This window comes from Chelonia mydas, chromosome 5 (genome assembly GCF_015237465.2).
Source record: "Chelonia mydas isolate rCheMyd1 chromosome 5, rCheMyd1.pri.v2, whole genome shotgun sequence".
In the NCBI taxonomy this organism is placed as follows: domain Eukaryota; kingdom Metazoa; phylum Chordata; order Testudines; family Cheloniidae; genus Chelonia; species Chelonia mydas.
Window position 1 is genome coordinate 11914757 of NC_051245.2, and position 16524 is coordinate 11931280.

At 42.0% G+C, this 16524-nt stretch overlaps 1 protein-coding gene across 1 annotated transcript in view; it reads left to right on the forward strand.

The window, feature by feature from the left end:
* LOC102943174 (urea transporter 2) overlaps positions 1-16524 on the forward strand; it is a 390889-nt gene that overhangs the window by 174832 nt on the left and 199533 nt on the right. Inside the window, exon 3 of the mRNA XM_043547345.1 lies at positions 13947-14060. The gene's annotated coding sequence lies outside the window, so the exon portion shown is untranslated. The remainder of the gene's footprint in view (positions 1-13946; positions 14061-16524) is intronic.

Genomic DNA, 16524 nt, shown 5'->3' on the forward strand with positions numbered 1-16524 from the left:
CCACCCAAACTCCCTCCCAGAGCTCAACCTCTCACCCCTTCTGCACCCAGACTCCCTCCCAGAGCCTGCACCTCAATCCCCTACCCCAGACCTCCTCCACCCCCAAATTCCCTCCCAGAGCCTTAGGCAGGTGGGGGAGGGAGCTTTGGGGGGTAGGTTCTGGGCAGCATGAATGACATTATTGGCCCGCTGGGAGGATTAGAGGACTGGCACTGGCCCAAAGGTAAATTGAGTTTGAGACTGCTGCTGTAAATAGTCTGAATAATTAAGGCTTGTGCTGGTATTGTACCAAGCAGACTTGTGCTAGAATTCTGTACCATACTTAAAAATGACTAGATTCTTTTCAATACCCTAATGTTTTATGAGCAGTTTTACGGTCCTTGTGTTGTGTTGTCATGTCCTTCCTGAAAGCTGGTTGTTTGCACGGGCAATTGAAACTATTTGAAAGATCGCTCTGTTGCAATTAGTGGGAGCGGCTCTTTAAAACAGTGGGTACGTATAGATGGCATGTCTGGAAGGAAAACTATAAAGTTCATATGTTTAAAATTGTACAGGAGACAGTGAAAACATGAAAGGTTAATATGTAGAATACATCAGAAGAAGAACTATCATGAACTAAAATGCACAGACAATGAACTAATTCTAAGTAGATGTTTTATATTGAGAAAATAAGTCAAAGTAGGAGTGGGGAGAATTTATCTAATTCCCTGTCTTTGTACTCAAGTGCTTCGTTTTAGACTTTCCTTTTTAGTGTTAATCATCTCGAGTTAGATTTATAGAGAGGATGGAAAGAGGGGTTTTTTTGTTTTGTTTTTTTACTTTTACTTAGCAACATGAGACAGTGGCTGAACCTGTACAATTGCCCAAAACTGCAAATGTTTTCCCCAAAGGCTCCCAAATCCCTGGCAAACACAACTGCTTTCTAGTTTATTGATAGGCTGCTAGGATTTTTAAAAAGAGCTTTAGTTAGGAAACCAGACTCTAGAAGAACACGTGAGATTGTCAAGAAGTTCTAAAACAAACACATTAAGGATTTGGGAAAGAGCATTGGTGCCAAGTTGTGATTTCAGTAATATTGGTGTAAATCTGGAGTAGTTCCATTAACTTCGGTTCAGTTGCACGAGTGTAACTTAGAGAAGAATTTGGCCCTTTTGTGTCTGGGGAAAGGTGAGAGATACTGCAGGAGGACAGAGCGTCCTGAGAAGAGTATGCAGGAATGGCTGATGAAAAACATATGGGACTAAAGAGAAATGAACAGAGAATGGAGAGGGATGCTAGCCTGGTAGCTTCATCTTCATATTTCACTTGCTTGATGGTAATCTGATTTTAGTGGTCACAGTGTACATATTCTCAATTTAAGCATAAAAAGGAGCCAAGAGTTCTTATGCCAACACTCAAAAATCCCTGTAAATATTGGAACTTTCCTTATGTGAAAGTACATGGCATTTGCTAACAAAGGTATGAGGGTGGGGTGGAGCTTATGGCAAAGCTAACTTCCAGAAACCGCACGGATAGAATATCCCTTTGGGAAGTTACCAGCAAGGTCAACTCAGTGCTGATGGGAGGATTGCTAATATATTGTCTGATGAGTGGTAGCAGAAATCAGGAATAATGCAGAGTTTAGGTATAGTCTTAGTGCAACTTGGTAGAATTTTTTTTTAACTCGATACACCAGGACAGAAATAGCAAACATGTAAATCCCCTCATTCAGGAACCTCAACCCAAGCACCAATGCTTGGTTCCCATGGAAAAAATCTGCATCAAAAGTTGACTCTAGTTAGAGAAATTAGAGCAAAGAACAAACTCCCTTGCTATTTGCCGCAGCTTCCCCAAACAGAAGGAACATCACAAAACTAACAACAGTGCAACATTTATTGAGGCTAAACAGCAGTCACATGCTAAGAAAAAGAACCTGTAGGCAGGGCTGGCCCACAACATTTTGGCACCTGAGGCGGGGAGCTCAAATGACACCCCCATGCCCCCTCACTTGGGCCAAAACTTTGAAAGGTCTCAATTCTGCCTTCTTCCTGTTCTACTCCTCTCATGGTACTGCTCTGCTACCTACCCAAATAAAGGAGAACTAACAACTCAAAATGCCTTGTTCAAAATTTTTAAGTAACACTTAACTTTTAAACGCCTGAACAGCAAATGTAACTTGTTTTGTCTGCATAGTAAACACTGGCATTTTTATCTGTTTGAATAATCAAAGTGGTGCTTTCTGTGCCTTCTTGGTTGCAAAGATTTGAACTGCTTCCTGCTGAAGGTCCACAGTCTGGGCCAGCTCATGATCTATTGAGATGGTTGCAAAGCCGACCAGCCTCTCCTGTGTCATTGTGGAGCGTAGATGTGTTTTTATTAACTTCAGCGAGGAGAAGCTGCGTTCTCCACTGGCAACTGTTACAGGAAGTGTTAGACGTATGTGCAAAGCAACAAAAGCATTTGGAAAGAGGGTGGTCATCTTATTTGTGCACATATATTCCAGAACAGCCTTTGGAGTTGATCCTGCTGAAATGTATCTTGAAAGGGCTTTCAGTTCATCACCTAAATCACTTGCATCAATATCGCACATGTCATCATGTGTCCACACTGTCTCTCGTGCCCTGAATTGCTGTTGTAGGTCTTCTTCAGGTATAGTCAAGAGTTTTGGAATATCATACAACATCCCAGATATACTGCTGTGTTCCCTGAGCTGCATGAAACGTTCTTCAACTGACTGTATTGCACAATCTAGCACTTGGTTAAAGAATTCAACTTTGAATTGTTGTTTGGGGTCTCTTATGGGATTATCCCGTGCCTCGTAATCAAAATGTCGTCTTCTTCGGTGACTTGAATGGGTAGGAAAATATTCTTGAATGGGTGGGAAAATAGCTTCAGGGTGAAGTTCCTCTGCCAACTTCTGTGCACTCTTCAAAACATTTTGAAATCCCTCATCTGACTGGTAAGACCTTAGGTATGACTTTGCTTTGTCCAGTTGTTCCATTGCTCCAGATATATCAAGGTCAACACCTTGGATTCTTTTGCTTGTAACATTTATTTCAAACAGTATGTCATGCCACAACACTAAGCCACACAGAAATTTTAAGTTATGTATGTTTCTGGTGATTCCATTTCCCTCTGCCACTGTTCTCCCATGAACAGTTCCTGTCATAGCATTATCCTCCATAATGGCAACTATGGCATCATCTATCTTCCCAATTTGGTGTTTGATAGGCTTTATCGCCTCCACTCGACTTTCCCATCGTGTGGCACTCAGTGGTTTCAGTGTCAGAGAGAATGTTCCTAGATGTTGCTTCAAAATTTGCCATCGATGAGTTGATGCAGAGAGAAATACATAGATGCTTTGAATTATATAAAAAAAAATCAGCAGCCTCACCAGAAGCTGATGCTACATCACTGACCACCAAGTTCAATGAATGAGAACTGCATTGAGAACAAAAAAAGCTCATGGGTCTAACTCTCGGATCCGTGTCTGCACTCCTCTGTTCTTTCCTCTCATGTTGGCACCATTATTGCAGCCCTGACCTCTCATTTCAGCTTTCGCAATTCCCGTATCTTCTAGCTTTTTAAGAAGCACATTTGTCATACCAGCTCCTGTAATATCATCAATGTCAATAAATTCTAGAAAATGCTCTGACAGTCACCATTGCAGGGACATTTTCACTAGGTTCTGTTGTTGTTACAAAACGCACCATTAAAATCATTTGTTCCATATGGCTGATGTCAGGTGTGCAGTCCATAATAACAGAGTAATATCTTGCTGACTTCAGATCTGCCACAATCTTCTGTTTGACTTTTGTTGCCAGTAACTGTATGATCTCATTTTGAATTGTTTTTCCAAGGTAGTGGTGTGTGTACATTTCTTGGGTGGTGACTCTTCTTAGATGCTCCTGGAGTACAGCATCAAACTCAGCCATCAGCTCCACAATTTTAAGGAAGTTTCCATTGTTTGGCACATACTGCTGATCTGAAGTGCCACGCAGTGCTAGGTTTTGGGTAGCCAGCATTCTCACAATGGCAATGAGCCTTTTCAGAACATTTTGCCAGTAAAGAAACTCTGATGCAATCTTCTCTTGATGCTGATCATCTATGGTGGCCTTTAACCTTAGTCTCATCTCAAGCTCTTTCCGTCTATGGAATGCTCTCTGGTGATTTGCTGCCTTCTCATGGCCTGCCAGATTTCTAGCCAGATTTTCCAGTCCTTTGTTCCTGTAGAACCCAGTGTGGCTGGAACATTAGACTGGAAGAGTTTGCAACAAAAACAGTATGCAGCACTCTGGGTTTTTGAGTTCATAAGCCATGGCCTCTCCACTTTGTCACCATTCGGGATTTCATGCCAGTAATGTGTTGGATGGAAACTTCTATTTTCATTGTCTTTGGGGAACATGAAGTTTTTCACTTACTGTGGCCCATGTGGCCAAGGAAGTCCTTCAGGCTACTGCTCAAGTGGGTCCACAGGCCTGGATCATCTAGACTTAAGGAACTAAACTCACAGCAGCTGTTTCTTGCACCTCCACCACACTCTTCTCTGATCTACACTTTTCTTCAGGAATGTGCATGGTTACATCCATTTGAGATGGAGATATGGATACTGCAGTAGCTGCCAGGTCACCTGCACTCTGACTAACTGGAAGATCAGGCATCCCCTCACCACTCACATCTTCACTGGGACCAGAGGGCTCACCGTGAACATTTGTGTCTATGTATCTCAGGAGAGCTCCTTCCTGTTTAGATAGAAAAGCTTCCTTTGCTTTCTTTCTTTTTCTGAATGCTGCCCCAGAGGGGCGTTTTCTTCTTTCACTCATGACTGCTGTTCTGTGCCAGCTATAGTGGCTCTCAACACTCAATTGAAGGGGACAAATAAGCAGGGTGGTAGCAGGGCCTGAGTGAGGGAAGATATCAGCGTTTTAAGGGCCTAACTGGCTCCTACCACTTCAGTTGACTGCCTGTTCTCCTCAGGTGGGTTCAGGGAAGCAGCAGGAAACAGGAAGCTCCCTGAGAAGCTGGGGTTAATCAGTCCAGGCCCTGGGGGTGCTAGAGAGGTACATAAGAGGCTCCTCCTCCTCTCTCTCTCCCTGCAGCTCCTGCTGCTTTCTGTTATTCCCTCTCACCTTTTCTCCTCCCCGCCTGTTATGTCTCTTGAATCCTCCTTCCTCCAGCACAGCACTCCACCATCTCTGTGCATCTAGAGCAGAGAGAATACAGATGCACCAGCAGCAGACACGATTTTCTACACACTGGGTCTTAGTGGTGCCCCCCACAGTCTGGAACCTGAGGCAGCTGCCTCAGTTCGCCTCATGGTAAGGCCAGCCCTGCCTGTAGGACTATATTCAATCGGTGACTCCCCCTCACAATATATAGTGCATATGTACACATCTATCCATTGCAATCTATATTTTACATGAGATATAAATGGGCCTAATTCTGCACTCAATCCATTTTCACCTCCTTGACTTCACAGAAGCAACTCCTGATTTCCACCGGAGTAAGGGAGAGCAGGATAAGACCCATACAATACAGCTCAAAGACAAAGGTGAACTTTTGAAAGGCACAAAGAAGAGTTAGGTACCAAACTTCCATTGATTTTTCAATAGGATTTGGGTGTCTAACTGCTCTTGTTCCTTTGCAAATCTCGCTTAACATTTATAGCACTCCTTTATTTGCCTTATGTATTTAGACCATAAGGTCTTTGGGGCAGGGAATGTCTTCTCATCTGTGTATGTACAGCATCTAGCACAATGGGGCTCTGATTTCACTGGAGGCCTCTAGGCACTCCTGTAATACAAATAATTTTAGCAAGGGTAGCATAATATGTTCCAATATAATCAGTGCAGATAAACTTTTAATCAACCATTAGTTATTTAGCTTTTATTTTAGTACCAGCCTTAAAAATATCCACTACCCAACATTTGAGCAAAGTCCTCTCTTTCTCGAGGGAGGGCTGGTTGGCTTGAAGGATTAGTGAAGGCATATGGAGTAGAATACATTTCAAGTCATTTATGAATATTTTTTTAAAAAAATGGATATTTTTCTATGCCAGATGCACTAAACAGCAGCAGGACATCCGGCCCATAACTCATTGAAATGAACATTTCCGGTCTTGATTTCAGTTCCCCTTAAATCACAAAGCCCTTTTCCCACTCCACTCCTGGGCTCCAGCCTCAGCAGGTGGTGATTTCACAGATGCTGGATGAGATCTGCTGGAGCTGGAGCTGTCTCATAGGGGCTTAAGGAAGCAGCCGTTTGGTTACATAGTGCAGTATTGTAGAGTGTTTCTATTCCTGCACTGCTTTCTGTCCCAAAGGTTATAAACTAACCGTATTAAACATCCACTTTGGAAAACTGCTACATAAACTGCTGTGGCCTGACTCCATTCCCCAGCAGGGCTCCGTGATATCTATTGATATTCAGGGCTGGACCTAAGTGCCTTATGGTATATAGCCTATCCCTCACCACTGCCCCCTGCTGGATAGAACTAGACCTGCTCAGTGTGCATTATCAGCCCTTATACTAGGGTAGCTAAATGAGATCTTCCTTTTGTTCCAGAGGTATGGGACTGTGTTTTCGGAGCCAAATGTTCTGGATTCTGCTACTGATGCCGCATGTGTGCAGCTTAACAGATGATTGGTTCCCGTTGTTAGTAGTAGGTTACAACATGTAAAAGTGCACTTTGGGGACTTCATGCCCCAGGATCCTGCCTACAGAGCACAGAGTGAAGAGAAAATCTAGGGGCTGGCCAGAAAAATCTCAAGCTCCTCTCCTGTCAAAATGTTCTCACAGGCCAATGAGAAAGCTTTCCCAGCCTCCCCAGATAAGTGCAGTGTAGGACACTGATGATCTCCCTTGCATCTGACTTTGTACAGGGCAAAATCAAGTCTGCACAATTAGGTGTAGGCTGAGGAATCTCATGGAGCTGATGTGACTTCAGAGGTGCTTAAAGGGCAGGGAGGGGAGTAATTTTTGTACTGGATGCCCCCTCCAATTTTTGCCATTAGGAAATTAAGTTAAGTAAAGCTGGTCAGGAATTTTGCAATTAAACTTTTTATTGGTCAGAAAATGCTAAGTTGTCAAACACAAAAGTATTTTGGGGAAAGGGTCTGTTTCTGTGAATTTCCTGTTTTTACCAAAAAAAAAAGTGTCAAAACTTCCTGTTTCAACTTTTTTTACACGAAAAAGTAAAGGTTTTCAGGTAGAAATGAGTTTTTGCTTCAAAATGTAAGTTAAAGTACAGTAAAAATATAAAATGTAAAAAATATGAAAATAAGGTTTGAAATCTAAATGGAACATTTTGATTGACCCACTCACACCTGGGTTAGGCCAACCTTGGTGCTCAGCCCCAGGTGCCAATCACTTGGGTTAACTTTGCAGTGAAGACATACGCTGAGGTAGGAGCACAGGCGGTGAAAAAAGGCAAGTGGGGCAGGGTTTGGGGGTTATAGGTAAGGGGTCAGCTGGGTTGCCACAGGCAGTCCTTAATATAGGACTCCATGAAAGCTAGTCCTGGCTTTAGACACTAGTTCTGCAACTTAATGCAAGTCCCTTCAGGTTGAGTGATCCCCAGTCCCAAATTCTGAATTCATAAAGTAACACATGAATATGTAGCACCCCATGACACACATTCTTGCACAATATTAGCTGTGAACATGGCCATCTGCAAAACAGACTTTAAAAAGCTACTGTTGTATAGACAAAGTTCACTACTGTAGTACATTGTGCTCCCCAGGGAGATAACATATTTTACCAGGATAATACCCAACTAAAATAAAACAAATTATTTATAAGGGAGTGTGTCATTTTTTGGACTGTTGAATATAAATTATGCATGTTTAAGAAGCTATAAAACTGGGACCACAGCGTGTAACTCTAAATGAAAGCTCCTCTGTGAAGAACTGTACCAAAAGAAGGTAAAATATTGGAATTAAGGAGGACAGAATGCACTAACATCATCATAAAGCATCAGGGCAGTGGTATATTTTGTTCCCAGATGAAAAGGTATTTTCTCATCTGAACAGAATTTAGATTTATGTTCATCTCTCCTATTAACCTTGTGAAGAGCTATGTGTGGGAAACACCTTGTATCAGGATTGGAATATAACTCTAGAATTTAGCAGTGCTGAACACAGATGACAGTCACCTGTAGTTTTATGGGTATGAGTGACCTAAAATAATCCTAATTACTTGACTCTGTTACGTAGATCATTTTCTGGTTGCTGCAAAATAGGAAATAGTCTTGCACCACAGTTTTCTGCAAGCGCTGATAGATAATTTATTTGCACAATCTTGGCGGGGTAGGGGGGGAAGGTTGACTGTGTCTAAAGTGCAATGATAAACAGCCTTTTGGGTACACAGTCATCCAAGGCATGCAAGCCCCCAAAGGCTCTCTATGCTAGTTTTGTGGTGTTGACCTTCTCTATCGATGCAAAAGTTCAGCCCACCACAGGAAGTCAAAACCACAACAAATACGAAGAGTTTCAAAATGAGGGGTGTAGAGCTGCCTGGGGAAAAGAGAGCTCATGTATCTGCTTTCTGAGACAGATTGATCCAAACTGAACATAGTGTTCCACGTGAGAGTGTACCGTCAATGTGCATAATGGTATTATAATATTTTGGGGTTTTTTTCCTATTCCTCTCTTTATACCTCCTAACATATTGGTTGCTTCCTCCACCTTCCCCCCAGTGCTGCTGCATGTTGAGCAGATGTTTTCACTGAGCTTTAATGCAGTGATACCCAGGTCTCCTTCATGACTGGTGATAGCTAATTTGCAACTCAGCAAAGTAGAGAGGTAGTTCAAATGATTTACTTCCCTTGTGCATTACTTTACATTTGTCAACACAGAATTTTATCTTTCCATCATGTGATCCATTTGCCCAGCTATGGTAAGTCCTTCTGAAGCGCCTAACAGTCTATTCTAGTCTTGAGTAACCTAAATAATTTTCTTATTTGCAAATATTACCACTTCACTTTTCCAAATAATGAACATATTAAACAACACTGGCCCTTGCATGGAAATTTGTGTCATCCTGCTATTAATCTTTTGTCATATTTGACAACTGTCCATTTTTTTCTACTTTTTGTTTTCGCCAATTTCTAGTCCATGATGTTATTTTAGTTCTCACCCTATAACTACTTTCACTGGTCACAGTGAAAAAGTGAATTCCTTTTCTAGAAATATTGCTGTTCCCAGTGATTTTCTTCTTTTTAAGTACAGAGAATCTCTTTCAAATCAGTAGAATCTTTCAAAATGCTATCAATATTTTACATGCAGTTTCCTTTATCCATTATTTATTGACAGATTCAGAAACTTCTAGCAGATTAGAGGGGCAGGATTATCCTTTGCAGAAGCTATAAGCGGTTTGTGTCTCTCATATCGTGGTCATGTGGGTATTTTGCAGTTCTGTTTTTAATGATTATTTCAACTAGTTTTTCCAGTACTGCAGTAAGGCTTACCTGGTCTGTGACTCCCAGAATCATTCCTAGCCCCTTATCTAAAGATAGGTATAACATTTTCTACTCCCACTCCTCCGGTATAGTAGCTAATGTGAAGGTAAGGGAAAAGGAGCTCGTTCCCAACCTTAGTCTCTCTTGCTTTGAGAAGTGACTATTTTTTTCTCGTGTGGGGAAGGTAATTTTTAGGCTTCACCTTCCTTTCCTCCTGCCTCCCTAAATGAACCATAGAACTGTTCTCCAAAGAGAGCCCTCTCTGCGCTATGGGTTATCTAAATTCTTCCCTTGTTCCCCAAGCATTCTTCCTTAGCAAGTCACCTGACCTCATTCCCATCACACTGATTGGAATGGAAGTTCCCGGGAAGGCAGCAGGCCTAAGTGATTGTGGAAACCCTAAACTAGCATGAGTGATTGCTCTTAAGTGGATACCAGCACCTCAGGGAAACAGGCTGATCAGCCTAATGGGCGGCAGTGAGCTCTCATGATCTGAGTCTGAGATTAGGAGCCACAGAGTCCTGAGTTCTTATCCTGGCTCTGCTAAGGATTTGCTGTGTCATGGTAAGCTAGACCCCAAAACCTTCTCTGTCTCCATTTCCTAGTCTGTAAAATGGGGATAATTTATATACAGCACTCTTTATTTTTCCTATCTCTGCTTTGCTTTTCTGTCACAGAAACCGCAGAGCCAATTTTCATCCATGCAAATTCTGCCATCAGATAAATACCCCCAAAAGCCAATTTTCCTTCAGTTCCATTATCCTATGTGGAAAAAGAAAATGTATATGTGAATTCTGTAAAGGTAGCATATATTTTACATACTGCATTCATGTGAGATCGCATAGTGTATTGACTTGGGAAAGAAGCAGTACAAAGGCATCCCCTTTCTGATATTAGGGTTTTACCCTCATTTAATGCATGTGAAAATAGACGACAACTCAAACTGTCTATGGGTCACATACTGCTTTTAGTTACATCAGATTTACACCTGTGAAACTCCAGGTACTTCAATGTACTTCCCACAGTTCATTGCAGGGACTCAGGAGTACACAATGGCAAATTCACCTGTGAGATTGGGGCCTTTATTTTATTATTACTATTCATTTTATATCTGTTTCCAGCTTTACACAATTACAGCAACCTGATGCTCACAATCAATCACTTGTTTCACCATGGCATTCATATCACTAATGATCTGGATACAATGATGATCTCGCTTAAGGTCATGTGTGGCTTTTGTCAATGCAATTTTATAAAGCAGTGTGAATAGCTTCCTTAGGGATGAGTCAGCATGGATTAACACGGTGTTGTTGTTGCTCTGTATCAGAATTGAGGGTCTTTTTACAGGCTGCCTTGAACACCAGAGCATGTCCTAATTATCTTGCCTCACTTCTAATGCTCATTCTGTCCTCTCGGGTGAGCGGGGATAGGGTTTTTTATCACAGAGCTCAGTGGAGCAGGAGGAGGAGTGTCTTCCATATTATTGCTTCTAAAGACAAAGGTCTGGTGAGGTTGAAGGGCTAAAGACTGACGGGACAAATGTGTGCATGTTGACTAGCAGAAGTAGCAATGCCAGACACTGAAGCCTCTGATATTGTACGTTCTGATCGTGCAGAATATCTAACAGTGTAGTGTTCTTAAATAGCACTTTCGGAGCCTAGCATTTGGGGAAGGCTCCCTACTAAGGGTGAAAGAATTCATGAAGAAATTCTGTAAATTTCAGCATAGATTTTTAAGGCCTGAAGAGACCATTATGATTATCTAGTCAGCCCTCCTGTAAAACACAGGACATAGAACTTCACCCAGTAATTTCTGCACTGAGCCCATACATTCTGTTTGAACTACAGCATATATTTTACAAAGATGTCTGGTCTTGATTGAAAGACTGCAAGAAATGGAGAACCCATCATGTTCCAATGGTGAATTGTTCCTCACTGTTAACAAAAACATTGCACCTTTTTTCTACTCTGTATTTGTTTTTAGCTTCAGCCTCCAGTCACTGGATAATGTTATGCCTTCTCTAGTATCAGATATAATTTCCCAACCAAGGCATTAGTAGACCATAATCAAGTCACCTCTTAACCTTCTCTTGGATAAACAAAATAGATTGAAATTCTTAAGTCTCTCATTAGAAGGCATGTTTTCCAGAGCTCAAATCATTCTTGTAACTCTCTTTTCTGAGCCCTTTCCAATTTGTCAACATCGTGTTTGAAGTTGTTGGCACCAGAATAGGACATAGTAGTCCAGTAATGGTTTCACTGCTGGCATGTACAGAGGTAATACCACTTCTCTACTCCTACCTGATATTTCTCTGCTTATACAGCATTGCCCTGAGAGCACATGTTCAATTGGTTATCTACCATTACTCCTGTCATAAATAGAAAGGAAAGGGTAAACACCTTTAAAATCCCTCCTGACCAGAGGAAAAACCCTTTCACCTGTAAAGGGTTAAGAAGCTAGGATAACCTCGCTGGCACCTGACCACAATGACCAATGAGGAGACAAGATACTTTCAAAGCTGGAGGTGGGGAGAAACAAAGGGTCTGGGTCTGTCTGTGTGATGCTTTTGCCGGAGACAGAACAGGAATGGAGTCTTAGAACTTAGTAAGTAATCTAGCTAGAGATGTGTTATTTTCTGTTTGGTTTAATGGCTGGTAAAATACGCTGTGCTGGAGGAAATGGAGATTCCTGTGTTTGTGTCTTTTTGTCACTTAAGGTTTTGCCTAGAGGGATTCTCTATGTTTTGAATCTAATTACCCTGTAAGGTATTTACCAGCCTGATTTTACAGAGGTGATTCTTTTTACTTCTATTAAAATTCTTCTTTTAAGAAACTGGTTGCTTTTTCATTGTTCTTAAGATCCAAGGGTTTGCGTCTGTGGTCACTATACAAATTGGTGAGGATTTTTATCAAACCTTCCCCAGGAAGGGGAGTGCAAGGTTTTGGTGAGGATTTTTGGGGGAAAGACGTTTCCAAATGGGCTCTTTCCTAATAAAATAAAACCGGTTAGATGTTTGGTGGTGGCAGCAAAAGTCCAAGGGCAAAAGGTAAAATAGTTTGTACCTTGGGGAAGTTTTAACCTAAGCTGGTAAAAGTAAGCTTAGGAGGTTTTCATGCAGGTCCCCACATCTGTACCCTAGCGTTCAGAGTGGGGAAAGAACCTTGACAACGCCTAAATCCTTTTCAGTCTCACTACATTCCAGAATACAATACTCCATCTTGTAAGCATGGCATACATTCTTTGTTCCTAGATGTCTGACCTTACATTTTGCTGGGTTTAAAACATGTGTGTTTGTTCAAATGAGCCCCCCTCACCAAATGATCCAGATGGCTCTGTATTGGTTTGTTCCCATCATTATTTCCCACTCCATGAATTTTTGTCATTGGTAAAGTCACTGCTAGTAAAATTTTCCAATGATCTAGAAGAAAATATAAAGATATTTGAATAGAACTGGGCCGAGAACAGATCTCTGTGGGACCCCACTAGAAACACTCTGTTGGACAATGATTCCCCCCATTTGAAATCCACTGTGAGAACAAAATTTTTCTTTGCGCACAAAGAATGTGGAATGAGCTACTTATTCTCTTCTCTCATCCGATTCATATTTAGAACAGATTCCCCCACCCTGTCTTGCAACTTCTGTTAGAACATTGATTCATAAGTGTTCCTGGTTCCATTCTTCTGAGTTGTCAATAACTCTAAAGAAGGTAATGGTATCTTTGAAGTGGATTTCCATGTTCTCTTCCCCTTCTGCACATGGGGAAACCCACCACATGCACACACACGGCTGGGATCATGAATTTGCAATCCCATGAAGTCTGAGGATCCATAGGGAATCATGTCCTCATTCTGTGGATTATGGAACATCGATGGCTATGTGTACATTACAAGCTTGAAACCACCTGAAACTGGTGGGTACATACTCAGCACGGCTAAGCGATATCTCTGCTGCTGCTATGCATGCAACCACAGCTACGCTGCTCTTGATACTCGCATGAGTACGTGTACAGGAGCAGGATTATCGCTCCCTAGTTTGTAGTGCAGACATAGCCTCTATCAAGTGCCAATGAAGCCCTGCACTGGCCCAAGCAGGGCTGGGCGAATAATGGATTTTTTGGTTCTCTAGCAATTCCAAAAAATTAAAAATAATAGTTTGGGGTTAAATGAAAGTGAAATTTTTCAGAATTTTTAGTGAAATGAAAACTAAAAACTAAAAATAGTTTTGGGTCAAACTGAACATTTTATTTGGCCTGAAACAAAACGCTCTGTTTTGATTTTGAGTGTTAGTTTTTGGGGTTTTTTAATGAAGTTGAAAAAAAATTGAAACGAAAAGACTTTTTGAACAGGAAGATCAAAATGTTCCAATTCAAAAATGTGGCAATGAAACATGTCTATAATTTGGATTTTTTGTTTTTTTGTTTGTTCTTAAAACAATCAGCAAAACCAACACACATTTAAAATCTCTTTCAGTGTCACAGAATCTGCATTTTTTTTTTTTTCTGAAAAACAGTTTCAGCTGAAAAGTTTCATCCAGTTCTACGAGCTTCCTGGCAGATTCCCCGGGCCATGGTCACAGTGTCTTAGGCAGACTTAAGAATACAACCCTGCCTTTCAGTCCATGCAGGTAAGCCCCATCCTTATACACTTACACAAGATCTTCATAGTGCTTTACTAAAATTGTGTATAGTTCTCAAGCAAGCCTCAGGAACCCAGTGGGGAAACGGAGGGTCAGATTTTCCAGAACTTCCTTCTAATATAGCATGATTCAGTTTCTGGAGTGTTCAGCTTTAGACAATGAAGTGATTCCATGTTGCCAGTCTCATGATTTTATTGTAAGTCTCACGCTATTTGGTGGTTTTTGTAAAGCTCCAGCTTCTAGAGTCATGTGAATATGTAAAATCTCAGCTTTCATTATCCAAAGTAAAAATAAGTTTCTAACCCTCACAGTTATGGACAAAAGCTTGAAAATGTGACCTGAGTGCACCCTATTAGCTCAGAAACCAGAAAGCAAATTAAAAGAAGCCAAAAAAACTCTCATAATTTTTAAACCAATTTCATGATTATCATGCATGGGACTCTTGAATGCCTGGGGTTAGTACTGTCGGTGATTTACACAGGGACATTCAGAGTGTCAGTATTATGACTGGAATTAGAATGCTTGAGCTATTGGCTCTAAATTGTGTTCTCATGCCTGTATGTTATGCTGTTATAAAAAGGTAGCTTTAGTAGATCACTAAAACACTGCTTGTTTGTGTCTCCATCCAGCCCTTGTCTCTGGATGCAGGAAATCAGATCCTGGTGATATACTTGGAACATGATTTCAATTTATATTACGTTCTCAAACTTAACACAGATTCAGCTGGGCAGGAATTTTTTTTTCTATCGCAAATTGGGATGCAAATTTGAAATCTCAAATTTTCACAAACCAAAACTCTGTTTCAAAAAAAGCAAAAATTAGTTTGGGTTATTCAAAACCTTTCAGTTCGATAATTTTAAATGTTTTATTTCTATGTCAACCTTTTCAGTTTTTTTTATTTTTTTACTATTATTTAACTTAAATTTCAAAAAAAAAAGTCATTTCATACCCGCCAAAAAACGACTATTACTTTTGGGAAAATGTTGACAATTTCAAAACATTTTTTCAGGGTTTTTTTTTTTCCAAAACAGGAAATTCATCCAAACCAATGCTTTCCTGCGAAAAGTATCAGTTTTGATGAATTTGCATTTTTCAATGGAAAAACCTTTCATCAAAAAATTCCCAGCGAGCTCTAGTGACAGTGTATAAGGCAGCAGTAGGTGACAAACGCACTAAAGTCACTTTTCCAGCATTCTTTCTTGCCATGAATAGATCTGTGCCTGGAAAGCACATTGTAAGTACGAAGTATGTATTGCTCTTTTGAGGTCAATTCTATTTCCTCTGTCCCTGTGTACATGCATAAGAACATAAGAATGGCCATACTGGGTCAGACCAAAGGTCCATCTAGCCCAGTATCCTGTCTTCCGACAGTGGCCAATGCCAGGTGCCCCAGTGGGAATGAACAGAACAGGTAATCATCAAGTGATCCATCCCCTGTGACCCATTCCCAGCTTCTGGCAAACATAGACTAGGGACACCATCCCTGCCCATCCTGGCTAATAGCCATTGATGGAACCATCCTTCATGCCTCTCCTCCTCCCCACTTTACCAAATTCTATCAAGGGAGCATTACATCAGCTCATTTTGAATGAGCGAGTGTTGGAAGTCTGCAATAATGTGTGTCATTATGGATAAAAGGAAGGGTGAGAAGAGAATTGAGGGGCAGAGAGATTTATGAAGGCCTTCCTCTAGTTAGTGGCATTGCTAACTAAGGCGATTTTATTAAGAGAATAGAAAAACAGTTGAAAGAGTCTGAAAACAGTCAGACCAGTGATTGAGATTGAGAGTCCACTGGAAACAGATGACTCTTTTAAAGCAGGGGAGGGCAAACTATGGCCCGTGGGCTGGATCTGACCCATCAGGGCTTTCAATCCAGCCTGCAGGATTGCCAGTCCCTGGTACAGTGGGGCTAAGACAGGCTCCCTGCCTGCCCTGCACCGCTCCCGGAAGCAGCCGGCACCACGTCCCTGTGGCCCCTGGGGGGGCAGAGGAGTGGCAGAGGGCTCCGTTCGCTGCCCTTGCCTGCAGGCACCGCCCCCGACAGCTCCCATTGGCCGGGAATGGGGAACTGCAGCCAATGGGAGCTTCGGGGGTGGTACCCACAGGTGAGGGCAGCGTGCGCTGGAGCCACCTGCCCCCCCCACCCCCCCCCCCCCAAGAGCCACTACCGGACATGCTGGCCACTTCCGGGAGTGGCCCAGGGGCAGGGCAGGCAAAGAGCCTGCCTCATCCCCGCTGCGCTCCGCTGCTACCCTGGAGCCACTCAAGGTAAGCGGTGCCGGGCAGGAGCCTGCACCCCAAACCATTCCTGCACCCCACACTCCCTCCTGTGCCCCAATCCCCTGCCCCAGCCCAACATTCATGACCCTGCAGACAATTTCCCCACCCAGATGTGGCCCTTGGGCCAAAAAGTTTGCCCACCCCTGTTTTAAAGGCTGCAACTGGTTTCTAA